The following is a 19,265-nucleotide window of genomic DNA, read 5'->3' on the forward strand; positions in this document are numbered from 1 at the left end:
ATTAGCATCGACACATAGAATGTTAATCCGCTGTTATGACAGCTGTAGCACCGGGTGACTCCGCTCATAATCCGTACAACATGTGTGGATACAATAATTATGTATGTTGGAAATAAAATGATATTTTATAACGAAATATGTATGTATAAAAAGATAAAATTATAGAAACATATATATTACAATAATTATATGAAATTCTTGTTATATTGGTAAAACAAGTATAAATTAAAAATGAAAATATGGATTACGAATGCTATATAAAAATAGCTGTAATCGAATGGATTTTTTACTTATAAATATATATTTAAAATTTTACCCAAAGGCGAAATATTGAATTTTATTCAATATAATAAAAATCATGGAATTATATAAAGTGAAAAATCTATATATCTATTATATTGCTTATTTCGATTCAAAATATATGAATGGAATATGAAGGAAAAACATTATTCTGGTTGATCCTGCCAGTAGTTAGATGCTTGTCTCAAAGATTAAGCCATGCATGTCTAAGTACACACGAATTAAAAGTGAAACCGCAAAAGGCTCATTATATCAGTTATGGTTCCTTAGATCGTTAACAGTTACTTGGATAACTGTGGTAATTCTAGAGCTAATACATGCAATTAAAACATGAACCTTTATGGGACATGTGCTTTTATTAGGCTAAAACCAAGCGATCGCAAGATCGTTATATTGGTTGAACTCTAGATAACATGCAGATCGTATGGTCTTGTACCGACGACAGATCTTTCAAATGTCTGCCCTATCAACTTTTGATGGTAGTATCTAGGACTACCATGGTTGAGAAACGGCTACCACATCTAAGGAAGGCAGCAGGCGCGTAAATTACCCACTCCCAGCTCGGGGAGGTAGTGACGAAAAATAACAATACAGGACTCATATCCGAGGCCCTGTAATTGGAATGAGTACACTTTAAATCCTTTAACAAGGACCAATTGGAGGGCAAGTCTGGTACCAGCAGCCGCGGTAATTCCAGCTCCAATAGCGTATATTAAAGTTGTTGCGGTTAAAACGTTCGTAGTTGAACTTGTGCTTCATACGGGTAGTACAACTTACAATTGTGGTTAGTACTATACCTTTATGTATGTAAGCGTATTACCGGTGGAGTTCTTATATGTGATTAAATACTTGTATTTTTTCATATGTTCCTCCTATTTAAAAACCTGCACTAGTGCTCTTAAACGAGTGTTATTGTTGGCCGGTACTATTACTTTGAACAAATTAGAGTGCTTAGAGCAGGCTTCAAATGCCTGAATATTCTGTGCATGGGATAATGAAATAAGACCTCTGTTCTGCTTTCATTGGTTTTCAGATCAAGAGGTAATGATTAATAGAAGCAGTTTGGAGCATTAGTATTACGACGCGAGAGGTGAAATTCTTGGACCGTCGTAAGACTAACTTAAGCGAAAGCATTTGCCAAAGATGTTTTCATTAATCAAGAACGAAAGTTAGAGGTTCGAAGGCGATCAGATACCGCCCTAGTTCTAACCATAAACGATGCCAGCTAGCAATTGGGTGTAGCTACTTTTATGGCTCTCTCAGTCGCTTCCCGGGAAACCAAAGCTTTTGGGCTCCGGGGGAAGTATGGTTGCAAAGCTGAAACTTAAAGGAATTGATGGAAGGGCACCACCAGGAGTGGAGCCTGCGGCTTAATTTGAGACTCAAATATATTAAATAGATATCTTCAGGATTATGGTGCTGAAGCTTATGTAGCCTTCATTCATGGTGGCAGTAAAATGTTTATTGTGTTTGAATGTGTTTATGTAAGTGGAGCCGTACCTGTTGGTTTGTCCCATTATAAGGACACTAGCTTCTTAAATGGACAAATTGCGTCTAGCAATAATGAGATTGAGCAATAACAGGTCTGTGATGCCCTTAGATGTCCTGGGCTGCACGCGCGCTACAATGAAAGTATCAACGTGTATTTCCTAGACCGAGAGGTCCGGGTAAACCGCTGAACCACTTTCATGCTTGGGATTGTGAACTGAAACTGTTCACATGAACTTGGAATTCCCAGTAAGTGTGAGTCATTAACTCGCATTGATTACGTCCCTGCCCTTTGTACACACCGCCCGTCGCTACTACCGATTGAATTATTTAGTGAGGTCTCCAGACGTGATCACTGTGACGCCTTGCGTGTTACGGTTGTTTCGCAAAAGTTGACCGAACTTGATTATTTAGAGGAAGTAAAAGTCGTAACAAGGTTTCCGTAGGTGAACCTGCGGAAGGATCATTATTGTATAATATCCTTATCGTTAATAAACATTTGTTATAATACAAATAAATACAATTTACCAAAATAAAAATATTACAAAATGATTCCACGGAATCAAAAGTTAAAGTCAAACTAAAATGAAGATGGCTTTTATTTTATATGTGGGGCTTGGCAACCTCATAAAAAGACTTAAACATTATTAATGTTGTTGTGCGTATTTGTGGCAGTACTTACTACAACAATGGCGTTTCCTATAAAAACAAATTATCGAAAATGGAAATCGAAGAAACTAAACAAAATTTGAAAGTAGAAGTCGAATTAAAATTAAAATAATTTTGAATGTGGTAATCGAAATAAGTGTGTGTGTATATGGACCATAAAATACACGCGTTGCGAATATGTATTGTTCATCTATGTTATGAGCATACGTTGGCTAATGCAACAACCTAAAATATACAATGTTTGTACCTGTCATCCATCAGGTTAATGTTTTATATCAATTTTGCAGTATGTGTCACCCAAAATAGCAAACCATAACCAGATTATTATGATACATAATGCTTATATGAAACTAAGACATATCGCAACATTTATTTTTAGGTATAAAAATAAATTTATTGAAGGAATTGATATATGCCAGTAAAATGGTGTCTTTTTAATTTCTTTCAATGAAAACAATATTGATATTATATAAAAATGAATTATAAAACTCTAAGCGGTGGATCACTCGGCTCATGGGTCGATGAAGAACGCAGCAAACTGTGCGTCATCGTGTGAACTGCAGGACACATGAACATCGACATTTTGAACGCATATCGCAGTCCATGCTGTTATGTACTTTAATTAATTTTATAGTGCTGCTTGGACTACACATGGTTGAGGGTTGTAAGACTATCTATGCAAATTAATTTGTTTATAAATTTTTTATAAGCATATGGTATATTATTGGATTAAATAATGATTTTATTCATAATATTAAAAAAGAAATGAAAAACATTATCTCACATTTGAATGTGAAAAACGAAGAGAAATATTTTCTTTTTCAATCAAATAATACTGAGAAATGTCTAGCATAAAAAATTGAAATATTTTTCATCTAGAATTGTCTCTTATTAATGATTCGGAAAAAGAAAAATTTGGTTTTGTTATTATTCTTCGTTGGTTCGTTAAATGGATAAAAAATAACTTTGCTTACAAGAACTATTGGAACTATTTATAACGAATTTAATTGATTGTTTTATCATTTATATATATAGAATTTATGGCAAAATATAGTTATATATACAACCTCAACTCATATGGGACTACCCCCTGAATTTAAGCATATTAATTAGGGGAGGAAAAGAAACTAACAAGGATTTTATTAGTAGCGGCGAGCGAAAAGAAAACAGTTCAGCACTAAGTCACTTTGTCTATATGGCAAATGTGAGATGCAGTGTATGGAGCGTCAATATTCTAGTATGAGAAATTAATAATTTAAGTCCTTCTTAAATGAGGCCATTTACCCATAGAGAGTGCCAGGCCCGTATAACGTCTGATTACTAGATGATGTTTCCAAAGAGTCGCATCACAACTATTCACATGTACAATTTTTGTTTAACCAATATAAATATTAAGTTAAATCATTTGCATTTTGAAGATAAATTTAAAATTTATCTCTTTTCATATATATCTCTGGTAATATATAACATAAAACCAAGCGCATATAATATTTCCACATTTAATATATAATTTTATATTTCTTTTATAAGAATCCATATTTGTATTATACCGTAACGATATAACAATCCAACTATACGGCAGGTAATAAATTAATATTTGCCTGCCTCCAAAAATTAACGATAATAAATGGAAACGATTTGTTATTCTATATATAATAGAAACTTGACTTTTGTTTCAACGATATTATCTAAAAAGCGTATATTCCTATTATCCGCGGAGCCAAGTCCCGTGTTCTATAGAACTGAGAAACAAATTTGTACGGATAATAATATACTTTATTGTATGTAACCAATATAAACATAATCCGAAATAAAGTAGTTTTTGAACCCGCTGTCCTCAAAGCGGGTATTTTCAATTCCGTTTGCCACCCAACATACGGGCTATTCTCTTATATATTAAGAGATTATAGGAACTTTTCATTTTTTTTCCATAATTCATATATAATATGATTATTTTTTCCCTTATACATATAATAATTAATCATTTTCATATGTATATTATTTAATATACTCATATTATTGCCAAAATCATATGAATACATAAGTTTTGAACAATATGAGAGGTCGGCAACCACTGCCTACCTATAGTAGTTTTTGAACCCTCTGTCGTAATTCCGGTCGTTTACACTACTATACCCTCTCACTATAATGGCTTTTCTCTATAATACTAAGAGAATGTGGGAATATTTCAGCATTTTTTCCCCTATACATATAATAATTAATCATTTTCATATGTATATTATTTAATTTACTCATATAATTGCCAAAATCATATAAATACATAAGTTTTGAACAATATGAGAGGTCGGCAACCACTGCCTACCTATAGTAGTTTTTGAACCCTCTGTCGTAATTCCGGTCGTTTACACTACTATACCCTCTCACTATAATGGCTTTTCTCTATAATACTAAGAGAATGTGGGAATATTTCAGCATTTTTTCCCCTATACATATAATAATTAATCATTTTCATATGTATATTATTTAATTTACTCATATAATTGCCAAAATCATATGATTACATAAGTTTTGAACAATATGAGAGGTCGGCAACCACTGCCTACCTATAGTAGTTTTTGAACCCTCTGTCGTAATTCCGGTCGTTTACACTACTATACCCTCTCACTATAATGGCTTTTCTCTATAATACTAAGAGAATGTGGGAATATTTCAGCATTTTTTCCCCTATACATATAATAATTAATCATTTTCATATGTATATTATTTAATTTATTCATATAATTGCCAAAATCATATAAATACATAAGTTTTGAACAATATCAGAGGTCAGCAACGGTCTTTCCTCTATAATACTAAGATAATGTGGGAATATTTCAGAATTTTTTCCCCTATATCATACATATAATAATTAATCATTTTCATATGTATATTATTTAATTTACTCATATAATTGCCAAAATCATATAAATACATAAGTTTTGAACAATATCAGAGGTCAGCAACGGTCTTTCCTCTATAATACTAAGATAATATGGGAATATTTCAGCATTTTTTTCCTTATACATATAATAATTAATCATTTTTATATGTATATTATTTAATTTACTCATATAATTGCCAAAATCATATAAATACATAAGTTTTGAACAATATCAGAGGTCGGCAACGGTCTTTCCTCTATAATACTAAGATAATATGGGAATATTTCAGCATTTTTTCCCTTATACATATAATAATTAATCATTTTCATATGTATATTATTTAATTTACTCGTATAATTGCCAAAATCCTATGAACACATAAGAGAATACAATATGAGAGGTCGGCGCAACCATAATATAGTAGTTGATGACGAGGTGTTTGGCAACTTAACACAATTCTTTAAAAAGTCTTTATATTAATTATATGATAGGGACAATATCATATGCGTCACTAATTTGATGACGAGGTGTTTGGCAACTTGACACAATTCATTAAAGTCTTTATATTAATTATATGATAGGGACAATATCATATGCGTCACTAAATTGATGACGAGGTATTTGGCAACTTGATACAATTCTTTAAAGTTTTTATATCAAAAATTATATGATAGGGACAATATCATATGCCTCACTAAATTGATGACGAGGTGTTTGTTTGGCTACAGGAAAAATCATTTATTTATCGAATCATCAAGCAAAGGATAAGCTTCAGTGGATCGCAGTATGGCAGCTGCTCAACCACTTACAACACCTTGCCTGTTACAAAAGTCGTTTACAATTGATTCTAGGCTTTGTCATTGTATTAAATAATGCTTTTATATGTAACTAGCGCGGCATCAGGTGATCGAAGATCCTCCTAATTTACTATGTTACAAATTACATTGGCATCACATCCATTGTCGTTTATAAAATAAATTATAAACTTTAAATGGTTTAGAAGCCATACAATGCAAATTGCCCCTTATTTATCATTGCAGTCCAGCACGGATACGACCTTAGAGGCGTTCAGGCATAATCCAACGGACTTAGCGTCATACCACTGTTCGCTCGAACAAGTATTGTGCCATTGGTCCGTACCTGCGGTTCCTCTCGTACTACGCAGGAATGCTGTCGCAACAACGTTTTGTCATTAGTAGGGTAAAACTAAACTGTCTCACGACGGTCTAAGCCCAGCTCACGTTCCCTTGCATGGGTGAACAATCCAACGCTTGGTGAATTTTGCTTCACAATGATAGGAAGAGCCGACATCGAAGGATCAAAAAGCGACGTCGCTATGAACGCTTGGCCGCCACAAGCCAGTTATCCCTATGGTAACTTTTCTGACACCTCTTGTTAAAAACTCTTTAAACCAAAAGGATCGATAGGCCGAGCTTTTGCTGTCCCTGTGTGTACTGAACACCGAGATCAAGTCAGCATTTGCCCTTTTGCTCTATGTGTGGTTTCTGTCCGCACTGAGCTGGCCTTGGGACACCTCCGTTATTATTTGAGAGATGTACCGCCCCAGTCAAACTCCCTACCTGGCAATGTCCTTGAATTGGATCATACTTGAGTAATTGGAGTTATACCAAATTTTCAAATCAAAAATACATAAATGCATCGTTTTATTAAAGAATTTTTTTGCGATTATATAACAAACTCGTGATACTTTGATCAAGAAGCTTGCATCAAAACCCAATACCATAAGATATAATAAATATATCCGTATAATGGCTAGGAAATGATACACGTTCCATTTAATCAAGTAAGTAAGGAAACAATAAGAGTAGTGGTATTTCATTGACGATACCAAACCGAGGTCTAATATCTCCCACTTATTCTACACCTCTTATGTCTCCTTACACTGCCAGATTAGAGTCAAGCTCAAAAGGGTCTTCTTTCCCCGCTAATTATTCCAAGCCCGTTCCCTTGGCTGTGGTTTCGCTAGATAGTAGATAGGGACACGACGACGACTTTTCAGATCTCTCCGAACTTGTTTTACGTGGCGTGTTCCACACTGAAGGGATTACAACCACGACACCCTGAACACCCACAAGTGGTGCATGTATCAACATGGTGTATGTGTCTGGATACGCCAGACAAGCGTCCCGGACTAGAAGCTATAGCTATGTACATAGCGACCACCCCGGTAGCAATTCGAGTACTTGCTTGCCGGGCAAGCACTCCCCCTTGCTGAGGAGCGAGATCTACCTAAAATCTGTACTGATCTCTGGGTCACAGCACCCGAGTTTTGCGCAACCAGCACCGTAACTCAAACGTCGAACACGAAGGCTCTACCCGCGATATGGGTACCAACCACAGCCACCACGATACTCCCACCAGGGGGCCTACCTCAATGTGCAGTCTTGGATAGCTGCACAACCCGTGGTACCGAAAGAGAGGCTCGGTGGGCCTCCTCTTTTTGCTCCGACAAGCAGGGTTAGAGGGACCTATGGTGGAAGTATTCTCGCCCGCTAACCACACGGCGAAGTTGTTGGGCTAAACACCCCTCCTCCTACGGAACACTTCGTCCGCAAACACTGCCAGCCGTTGAGTCCTCTGTTGATCTTCCAGGATTCTTGCAAAAATGCGTTAAACGACCCTTGACCTGTCAGCAGGTAAGACGTCCTCATCGAGAATCCAAATCTTGGATCCCGATAGGCGAGAGTGACATATGGGATGAATTTATGCGTCACCCGTCCTGGTTCGCTGTCATCATCCCATCTGTTCTGCCAACTCTGCAGTAAGCACTCTTCTAGGCGAGTCTTCCTCTGCTTCCAGCTTAGACACGTAGTGTCCTCGTCGTATAGCCAGTCGCTCTCCTCCAGCGGGTATCCACGCTTCAGCTTGTATTGGACCGCTAAAAACTTAGCAGCCAAGTCAAGCGGGGGAGCTCCACCAAGTACCTGCAGTGCCACTGTGGACGCTGTTCGGCATACCGAAAGGCATCCAAGCAGGATTAGCCTCTGGCAGGAGGCTAGTCGTCTCCGGGCGGCTACTTGTTCGGCGGTGTCATACCATACCGGGGCACCAAACAGCACACAAGGTGCCATGAGTCCGTCATATATGGTCCGCCTGGCTCGAGGACTGAAGCCCCAGTCGGCTCGAAGCACACGCGCCAATGCTCCAACGACTCCGGTCATCCGCTGGCGAAGCGAAGCTATGTGCGTGAGGAATTTCATTCCTTCACTGACCGTGATGCCAAGGTACCGACAGCTACGCACATACGGAAGGTTCGCTCCAGCAAACCTCACCGTAGGCGCACGTCTCAAGGCACCTTTCAGCAGCATTATTACCGTCTTGCTGGTCGAGACGGCAACGCCAACTTCCGCTCCCCACTCTTCTACGATGGACATCAGCTGTGCTCCTTTTTCCTCTAGCATAGCTCGGGAATTTCCCTCGACGAGAAGCAGCAAGTCATTCGCGTATGCACTCAGCTGGCAATACGGCTGGAGACGCTGAAGCAGTACATCCATCAGTATGTCCCAGATAAATGGGCCACTGATTGACCCCTGCGGGCAGCCTCTAGTTACCGGTACTTCCACAGTACCGGAACTGCTTCGGATCACTGCTCTTCGACCGGAGAAAAAGCTCTGCCACAAGCCCATCTCCCGGCATCCCAAGTCGGCTAGTCGTCGGAGTGCAGCACTCCATTCGACGTTGTCGAATGCTCCTTTGAAGTCCACGAATGTGCCGAGCACGTATTGCGCCGGGCTGGCACAAACACCGCTCTTCACGTGTCTCCAAGCATCCTCCACACATCGTCCTCGGCGAAATCCAAACTGCCATCTGCAGCCTTCTGGAAGAACTTCTCTCACACGATTCACCATGATGGCCTCGAGCACCTTACCAAAGACTGGCAGCAAGCATATTCCTCTATATGAGGAGGGCTCACACTTGTCCTTATCTGGCCCTTTGAGCAGCGAGACAACTCGTGGGCACTTCCACTCGGCGGGAAAGTATCCTAACCGGATGCATCGGGAAAACAACGATGCTAGGTGCTCGGGTATGGCGCGCCAGACTGCCTTGCAGATAGTGCCATTGATGCAGTCCAAGCCGGGAGAGCGCCTGCTCTTCAACCGGGCAACACATGCATCAACCTCGAATTCTTCGAGGGCCGGTGTGACTTCCTCCGCGATGTCAGTCGGTGCTTCGGACTCCGCAACTGGGAAGAAATTGCGGAGGATCACTCGTGCACAGTCACCCCAATCAGTGATGAGCTCGCCATTCACGCGGAGGCACCCAATCTCCGTGCACTTTCTGCGGCCTCGGCAAATCTTGTAGACGCGCCCCCATGGGTCGTCGGCATGATCTCCCACGAAGCGTTTCCAGTCATCCATTTTTGACCTCCCAATGAGCTTCTTGTAGTTGGCTGAGGCCCGCCTCAGCTCGACCACTACACGCTCTATAGCGGCACCGTCATCACGACGCCTTCCATCTTGGAGTAGGCGACGAAGTCTCCGGACTTCGCGCATTGCAGCGCAGAGGTCGGCAGTCCACCAACGTGCTCTCCTGTTGGGCGATCGAATCGACTTTCTTCCCAGCGCAATATCGCATACATTATGTACTATACTGCGCAGGGTCGAAACTTGCTGGTCCAACGGCGACTCTGAGAAGTTCTCCGGAAGTTCGGCTGCTCTACTCACCATTTCCTCCTTGAACAATCGCCAACGTGCATTGGAGAAGTTCCAGGACGGCACAGGAGCTATGCTCTCAACTGCGCGCGCGGTAGTTGGTTCGGCCACAACAGTAATGATGTTGTGGTCACTCAATTCCCACTCGTCCACTCTCCACTCATATGTGGCCCACATAGATGCTGCCTCATTGACGATTGTCACGTCGATATCGCTAGTAGCTCTGTGATTATCGAACGTGTACACCTCTGTTGACTGGTTTAGGGCGGCGACTCTTGCCTCCAGCATCCACTCTGACAGCAGCTCACCCCGTCTGTAGTTAGCTTGCCCCTCGGCATGACGAGAGAGTTTGCTAAGCCACATGGGGGACACTGCATTCGCGTAGAGGCCCAGGATTGCGGGGGTTCTGATGGCCTGCAGCAGGACCGCATCCATGTACCGGAGGTACGGTTCCAGAGGTGCATCGAACTGGCAGTATGCGGCGCAAAGGAAGATTGAGTCAAATCTCCCTTTAACGACCAGACATACGCCATAATCCGTGGTGAGGGTCTCCACTGGCATACAGATGGCTTCCTGTTGATCTACTAGGATGGCTGCCTTCCCTCGCCGATCGGTGAAAATTCTCATTCCTTCAGGCAGCACATCCATTCCGTCCCCGCCGAGATACGGCTCCTGCACCAGCGCGAACATAGACTCCGATCTCCTGAGTCGGACTCCGAGCTCGATGGTCGCAGCTCTGCCTCGGCCACAGTTCGCTTGGATGAAGCTAAACATTAATGTCTAGCTTGCACCCTCGCCAGCAACGCCCCGTATATCGGGCAAACGTTCGAGAGCATGTAATGCCCGAGGGTTGCCCTCTGTGGCGGCAGTTCCGGCAGTCCACCGGGTTTTGGCACTTTGCCGCGGTGTGGCCTTGTTGCCCGCACTGGCGGCAAACATTGTCCTTCTGCCGGCATTCGCTGACCTTGTGGTCGAAACCCACGCATCTGTGGCAGGCGTATGTGCGGACCTGTGCTCGGCATCGGAATGAGAACCACTTGATGTAGACACGACCTACATCAAGCTTCGCCATCGCCCGGTCGTCTACCTCTAGCGTCACATTTACTGTGGTGCCGTCAGTTACCGACCACGCCTTGGTCAGCAGGTGCACGGACTTCTTAAACTGGGACATAGTCATTTCGCTGTCGAAGTTATTTCCATGGAGCTCCTGCATGAATTCCTCAGGGCCGATAGCTGTGTCGACGTCATAGACGACGACCTTCGGCTTCTCGGCCGCATTTCGTGCCACATTTAGCCCAACTTCAGCGAACCTCTTTGATGCTACCACCTTCTGCAGCTCTCCAACTGAAGGAGTACGAATGATCGCACCACCACCTCGACGGAGCTCACGTACCTCATGTACTCTGACTCCGAGGGAGGGTGCAACCATCGTTCGCACCTTTTCCGCTATAGCTTTCCCCGATAGCGCAGGGTCGTCGCACTTCACCACCGCTGACCACGTCTCGCGAACCTTGGTGGTCCGCGGGGCAGCGATGGGTGCAACCTATGGCATCTGGGGAGCATTGGCGGCCGTATTCTTCAACGGATTCGACGACGGCGGCGGCAGTGGCGGCGGTGGCGGCATAGCGAGCCGCGTCTCCAGTTCTCCACACCGGAGCATTAACGCCAGCACCAGCTCATCGTAGCGGCTGATAGCATACGAGAGCTCTTCCGTGTCCACTTCTCCTAGGCTGCGGAAGCTGCTTCTCACCGTGCGCTGGGTGGCCGACAGCTCTGCCATCATGGCTGCTTGCCCAGCACGGGCGGCAGCGGTAGCGGCAGTGGCAGTGGTGGCAACAATTTTAGCAGCAGTGGAAACGGCGGAGGCAGCAGTGTGGTCGGCAGCAGGGCAGCAGCAGGGCAGCAGTAGGATCAGCAGTAGGATCAGCAGCGGTGGCAGCAGCGTGGGGGGGGGCAGCATCGATGGCAGCGTTTGCCGTAGCCGCCCGGGCGTCTTCCAGCGACGAAAACGCCTCCTCCAGTACACCAACGGGTTCTGGCACTCCATTCGATGCCTGGGCAACCAATTTCGCCTGCGTCGGCGCCGAGCTCTTAGAGGCCAGATGGCTTCTGCGCCTGCCTCGTCTGGACTTCCTCGAGGCACTACTTCCGCTCAAGGCACTCGGGCTGCTGTCGCTCTCCATCGGCATAACTCCGATGGTGGCTCCTCCTACCGTCGACGCCAGCAACCGTATGCTCGTTTGCTCAGTGACAAAAGGTAGATGCTCTAGAGCTCCACCTATCGGTAGAGTCTGGTAGCACCAAAACTGTCCCTAGACACAAACCCTAGCAGTGACTGCCACCAATAAGCTTTTTGACAGCTGCTAAAAAAGCTTACTCGAAAAAACTTACTCGTAAGCTCGCCTCGCAGCACGTGCGGAGTGGAAAATTTTCAATAGTTTATTGTTAATAATTTCCAAACCGCTTGTTTTTAACACTCGACAATTTTCACTCGACTTCCGCGGAGCACTAAATCACCGATTTAATTACTTTCCAAACAAGGAAAACTTAGTTATTCGCAATCTGTACACGAGCGCAACGAAAACACGTCCGTCGTTAATCCATTCATGCGCGTCACTAATTAGATGACGAGGCATTTGACTCCCGCCGTTGACCCGCGCTTACTTGAATTTCTTCACTTTGACATTCAGAGCACTGGGCAGAAATCACATTGTGTCAACACCCGCTAGGGCCATCACAATGCTTTGTTTTAATTAGACAGTCGGATTCCCCAAGTCCGTGCCAGTTCTGAATTGATTGTTAATTTATAATCGTTATAATTGATAAGAACTAATTGGTTTAACCCAAATAGTATTCTTAAAAATTTTAGCAAGAAAGTTCCACAATTGGCTACGTAACTAAACTATCCGGGGAACAAGTAACTAACATAAATGCTAGAAACTCTATTTACCCAGAACGAGCACATAAACCATGTTATTGTTTCCCAATCAAGCCCGACTATCTCAATCTTCAGAGCCAATCCTTATCCCGAAGTTACGGATCTAATTTGCCGACTTCCCTTACCTACATTATTCTATCGACTAGAGACTCTTCACCTTGGAGACCAGCTGCGGATATTGGTACGGCCTGTTGAGAAGTTTGCGTGTCCCCACCATAAATTTTCAAGGTCCGAGGAGAAAATATCGACACAACAGTATATGTCATGCTCTTCTAGCCCATCACCATATCTCTCTGCGAAAGACTTCCATGGTAGTACGGCTATAAAACAGAAAAGAAAACTCTTCCGATATCTCTCGACGGCTTCTTTATGGTCGTTCCTGTTGCCAGGATGAGCACGAGGCCCATATTTAATAACAAACGGATACTCAACAGGTTACGGAATTGGAACCGTATTCCCTTTCGTTCAAAATTATTCAAGTGTATTATATTCGCTTTGTTTATATGGTTAGGCATTTTTGTTTTACTTGAAAATTTTCGGCTTTCGCCTTGAACTTAGGACCGACTAACTCGTGATCAACCACTGTTCACACGAAACCCTTCTCCACTTCAGTCCTCCAAGGTCTCATTCGATTATTTGCTACTACCACCAAGATCTGTACCAATGGCAGCTCCATGCAGGCTTACGCCAAACACTTCTACGCATACCATTGTACCTTCCTACTCACTAAAGTTTCAAAATTTATATCACAAGTAATATAAATCATCTACTTTAGCGGTAATGTATAGGTATACAACTTAAGCGCCATCCATTTTAAGGGCTAGTTGCTTCGGCAGGTGAGTTGTTACACACTCCTTAGCGGATTTCGACTTCCATGATCACCGTCCTGCTGTTTTAAGCAACCAACGCCTTTCATGGTATCTGCATGAGTTGTTAATTTGGGCACCGTAACATTACGTTTGGTTCATCCCACAGCGCCAGTTCTGCTTACCAAAAGTGGCCCACTGGGCACATTATATCATAACCTTGAACTTCATATCAAGAAAGTTAAGGTTCTTACCCATTTAAAGTTTGAGAATAGGTTAAGATCGTTTCGACCCTAAGGCCTCTAATCATTCGCTTTACCAGATAAGATTATTTTATATAATATTAAAATGCACCAGCTATCCTGAGGGAAACTTCGGAAGGAACCAGCTACTAGATGGTTCGATTGGTCTTTCGCCCCTATACTCAATTCTGACAATCGATTTGCACGTCAGAACTGTTTCGGTCTTCCATCAGGGTTTCCCCTGACTTCAACCTGATCAAGTATAGTTCACCATCTTTCGGGTCACAGCATATATGCTCAAGGTACGTTCCAGTTAAAGGCATAAATAATATAAATATACATTATACATTACTATATAGAACGCCCCGGGATTGTTTTAATTAGCTATAAATAGCAAAAAACTAATCCCATTATTAGTCAAGTTAATTACGCTATTAGGTTTACATCCCAATAACTTGCACATATGTTAGACTCCTTGGTCCGTGTTTCAAGACGGGTCCCGAAGGTATCCTGAATCTTTCGCATTGTTAATCATACAAGAGCATATAATAAACACAAAAATCAATGATAATTATGCCATTATATAATTCCGAAAAATTAACGCTCTGTAATAATATAAATCTATCAGCACTTTATCAAATTAATAACATTTATTCTGTGTTAAAATGCAAGCAATTTAATTGGAATAAACTATAAGTTATATTTTATGATAAATTTGGGATATGCTAATAGATTACAATGTCCTTATATGGAAAAAATGCACATTATTCTTAATAATATTATTTAAATATTACAATTTTAATGATGAATTTTCCATAACGGATATTCAGGTTCATCGGGCTTAACCTCTAAGCAGTTTCACGTACTGTTTAACTCTCTATTCAGAGTTCTTTTCAACTTTCCCTCACGGTACTTGTTTACTATCGGTCTCATGGTTATATTTAGTTTTAGATGGAGTTTACCACCCACTTAGTGCTGCACTATCAAGCAACACGACTCTTTGGAAACATCATCTAGTAATCATTAACGTTATACGGGCCTGGCACCCTCTATGGGTAAATGGCCTCATTTAAGAAGGACTTAAATCATTCATTTCTCTTACTAGAATATTGACGCTCCATACACTGCATCTCACATTTGCCATATAGAAAGTGACTTGGTGCTGAACTGTTTTCTTTTCGCTCGCCGCTACTAAGAAAATCCTTGTTAGTTTCTTTTCCTCCCCTAATTAATATGCTTAAATTCAGGGGGTAGTCCCATATGAGTTGAGGTTGTATATATAACTATATTTTGCCATAAATTCTTTATATATAAATGATAAAACAATCAATTAAATTCGTTATAAATAGTTCCAATAGTTCTTGTAAGCAAAGTTATTTTTTATCCATTTAACGAACCAACGAAGAATAATAACAAAACCAAGATTTTTCTTTTTCCGAATCATTAATAAGAGACAATTATAGATTGATTGATTGTATAGATTGTTTTTCACATTCAAATGTGAGATAATGTTTTTCATTTCTTTTTTAATATTCTGAATAAAATCATTATTTAATCCAATAATATACCATATGCTTATAAAAAATTTATAAACAACTTAATTAGCATAGTCTTACAACCCTCAACAATATGTAGTCCAAGCAGCACTATAAAATTAATTAAAGTACATAACAGCATGGACTGCGATATGCGTTCAAAATGTCGATGTTCATGTGTCCTGCAGTTCACACGATGACGCACAGTTTGCTGCGTTCTTCATCGACCCATGAGCCGAGTGATCCACCGCTTAGAGTTTTATAATTCATTTTTATATAATATCAATATTGTTTTTATTGAAAGAAATTAAAAATACACCATTTTACTGGCATATATCAATTCCTTCAATAAATTTATTTTTATACCTAAAAATAAATGTTGCGATATGTCTTAGTTTCATATAAGCATTATGTATCATAAAAATCTGGTTATGGTTTGCTATTTTGGGTGACACATACTGCAAAATTTGTATAAAACATTAACCTGATGGATGACAGGTACAAACATTGTATATTTTAGGTTGTTGCATTAGCCAACGTATGCTCATAACATAGATGAACAATACATATTCGCAACGCGTGTATATTATGGTCCATATACACACACACTTATTTCGATTACCACATTCAAAATTATTTTAATTTTAATTCGACTTCTACTTTCAAATTTTGTTTAGTTTCTTCGATTTCCATTTTCGAGAATTTGTTTTTATAGGAAACGCCATTGTGTAGTAAGTACTGCCACAAATAGGCACAACAACATTAATAATGTTAAAGTCTTTTTATGAGGTTGCCAAGCCCCACATATAAAATAAAAGCCATCTTCATTTTATTTTGACTTTAACTTTTGATTCCGTGGAATCATTTTGTAATATTTTTATTTTGGTAAATTGTATTTATTTGTATTATAACAAATGTTTATTAACGATAAGGATATTATACAATAATGATCCTTCCGCAGGTTCACCTACGGAAACCTTGTTACGACTTTTACTTCCTCTAAATAATCAAGTTCGGTCAACTTTTGCGAAACAACCGTAACACGCAAGGCGTCACAGTGATCACGTCCGGAGACCTCACTAAATAATTCAATCGGTAGTAGCGACGGGCGGTGTGTACAAAGGGCAGGGACGTAATCAATGCGAGTTAATGACTCACACTTACTGGGAATTCCAAGTTCATGTGAACAGTTTCAGTTCACAATCCCAAGCATGAAAGTGGTTCAGCGGTTTACCCGGACCTCTCGGTCTAGGAAATACACGTTGATACTTTCATTGTAGCGCGCGTGCAGCCCAGGACATCTAAGGGCATCACAGACCTGTTATTGCTCAATCTCATTATTGCTAGACGCAATTTGTCCATTTAAGAAGCTAGTGTCCTTATAATGGGACAAACCAACCACACAAACACAATAAACATTTTACTGCCACCATGAATGAAGGCTACATAAGCTTCAGCACCATAATCCTGAAGATATCTATTTAATATATTTGAGTCTCGTTCGTTATGGAATTAACCAGACAAATCACTCCACGAACTAAGAACGGCCATGCACCACCACCCATAGATTCGAGAAAGAGCTATCAATCTGTCTTACACACTTATGTTCGGACCTGGTAAGTTTTCCCGTGTTGAGTCAAATTAAGCCGCAGGCTCCACTCCTGGTGGTGCCCTTCCGTCAATTCCTTTAAGTTTCAGCTTTGCAACCATACTTCCCCCGGAGCCCAAAAGCTTTGGTTTCCCGGGAAGCGACTGAGAGAGCCATAAAAGTAGCTACACCCAATTGCTAGCTGGCATCGTTTATGGTTAGAACTAGGGCGGTATCTGATCGCCTTCGAACCTCTAACTTTCGTTCTTGATTAATGAAAACATCTTTGGCAAATGCTTTCGCTTAAGTTAGTCTTACGACGGTCCAAGAATTTCACCTCTCGCGTCGTAATACTAATGCCCCCAAACTGCTTCTATTAATCATTACCTCTTGATCTGAAAACCAATGAAAGCAGAACAGAGGTCTTATTTCATTATCCCATGCACAGAATATTCAGGCATTTGAAGCCTGCTTTAAGCACTCTAATTTGTTCAAAGTAATAGTACCGGCCCACAATAACACTCGTTAAGAGCACTAGTGCAGGTTTTTAAATAGGAGGAACATATGAAAAATACAAGTATTTAATCACATATAAGAACTCCACCGGTAATACGCTTACATACATAAAGGTATAGTACTAACCACAATTGTAAGTTGTACTACCCGTATGAAGCACAAGTTCAACTACGAACGTTTTAACCGCAACAACTTTAATATACGCTATTGGAGCTGGAATTACCGCGGCTGCTGGCACCAGACTTGCCCTCCAATTGGTCCTTGTTAAAGGATTTAAAGTGTACTCATTCCAATTACAGGGCCTCGGATATGAGTCCTGTATTGTTATTTTTCGTCACTACCTCCCCGAGCTGGGAGTGGGTAATTTACGCGCCTGCTGCCTTCCTTAGATGTGGTAGCCGTTTCTCAGGCTCCCTCTCCGGAATCGAACCCTGATTCCCCGTTACCCGTTGCAACCATGGTAGTCCTAGATACTACCATCAAAAGTTGATAGGGCAGACATTTGAAAGATCTGTCGTCGGTACAAGACCATACGATCTGCATGTTATCTAGAGTTCAACCAATATAACGATCTTGCGATCGCTTGGTTTTAGCCTAATAAAAGCACATGTCCCATAAGGTTCATGTTTTAATTGCATGTATTAGCTCTAGAATTACCACAGTTATCCAAGTAACTGTTAACGATCTAAGGAACCATAACTGATATAATGAGCCTTTTGCGGTTTCACTTTTAATTCGTGTGTACTTAGACATGCATGGCTTAATCTTTGAGACAAGCATATAACTACTGGCAGGATCAACCAGAATAATGTTTTTCCTTCATATTCCATTCATATATTTTGAATCGAAATAAGCAATATAATAGATATATAGATATATAGATTTTTCACTTTATATAATTCCATGATTTTTATTATATTGAATAAAATTCAATATTTCGCCTTTGGGTAAAATTTTAAATATATAAGTAAAAAATCCATTCGATTACGGCCATTTTTATATAGCATTCGTAATCCATATTTTCATTTTTAATTTATACTTGTTTTACCAATATAACAAGAATTTCATCTAATTATTGTAATATATATATTTCTATAATTTTATCTTTTTATACATACATATTTCATTATAAAATATCATTTTATTTCCAACATACATAATTATTGTATCCACACATGTACAATTTTTGTTTAACCAATATAAATATTAAGTTAAATCATTTGCATTTTGAAGATAAATTTAAAATTTATCTCTTTTCATATATATCTCTGGTAATATATAACATAAAACCAAGCGCATATGATAATATTTCCACATTTAATATATAATTTTATATTTCTTTCATAAGAATCCATATTTGTATTATACCGTAACGATATAATAATCCAACTATACGGCAGGTAATAAATTAATATTTGCCTGCCTCCAAAAATTAACGATAATATATGGAAACGATTTGTTATTCTATATATAATAGAAACTTGACTTTTGTTTCAACGATATTATCTATAAAGCGTATATTCCTATTATCCGCGGAGCCAAGTCCCGTGTTCTATAGAACTGAGAAACAAATTTGTACGGATAATAATATACTTTATTGTATGTAACCAATATAAACATAATCCGAA

At 40.3% G+C, this 19,265-nt stretch overlaps 3 non-coding genes and 1 pseudogene across 3 annotated transcripts; 1 reads left to right on the forward strand and 3 right to left on the reverse strand.

Annotated features, from left to right (window-relative positions):
- The first annotated feature begins 2,943 nt into the window (after positions 1-2,943).
- Positions 2,944-3,122, forward strand: LOC117149468. Its single transcript, XR_004460320.1, has one exon. It is a non-coding gene; the product is annotated as a 5.8S ribosomal RNA (ribosomal RNA).
- A 2,962-nt stretch (positions 3,123-6,084) lies between these two features.
- On the reverse strand, positions 6,085-15,272 carry LOC117149471 (annotated as a pseudogene).
- A 341-nt stretch (positions 15,273-15,613) lies between these two features.
- Positions 15,614-15,792, reverse strand: LOC117149469. Its single transcript, XR_004460321.1, has one exon. It is a non-coding gene; the product is annotated as a 5.8S ribosomal RNA (ribosomal RNA).
- A 685-nt stretch (positions 15,793-16,477) lies between these two features.
- Positions 16,478-18,444, reverse strand: LOC117149470. Its single transcript, XR_004460322.1, has one exon. It is a non-coding gene; the product is annotated as a small subunit ribosomal RNA (ribosomal RNA).
- Between the last annotated feature and the right edge of the window lie 821 nt (positions 18,445-19,265).

Source organism: Drosophila mauritiana, unplaced genomic scaffold (genome assembly GCF_004382145.1).
Source record: "Drosophila mauritiana strain mau12 unplaced genomic scaffold, ASM438214v1 U_225, whole genome shotgun sequence".
Lineage (NCBI taxonomy): Eukaryota > Metazoa > Arthropoda > Insecta > Diptera > Drosophilidae > Drosophila > Drosophila mauritiana.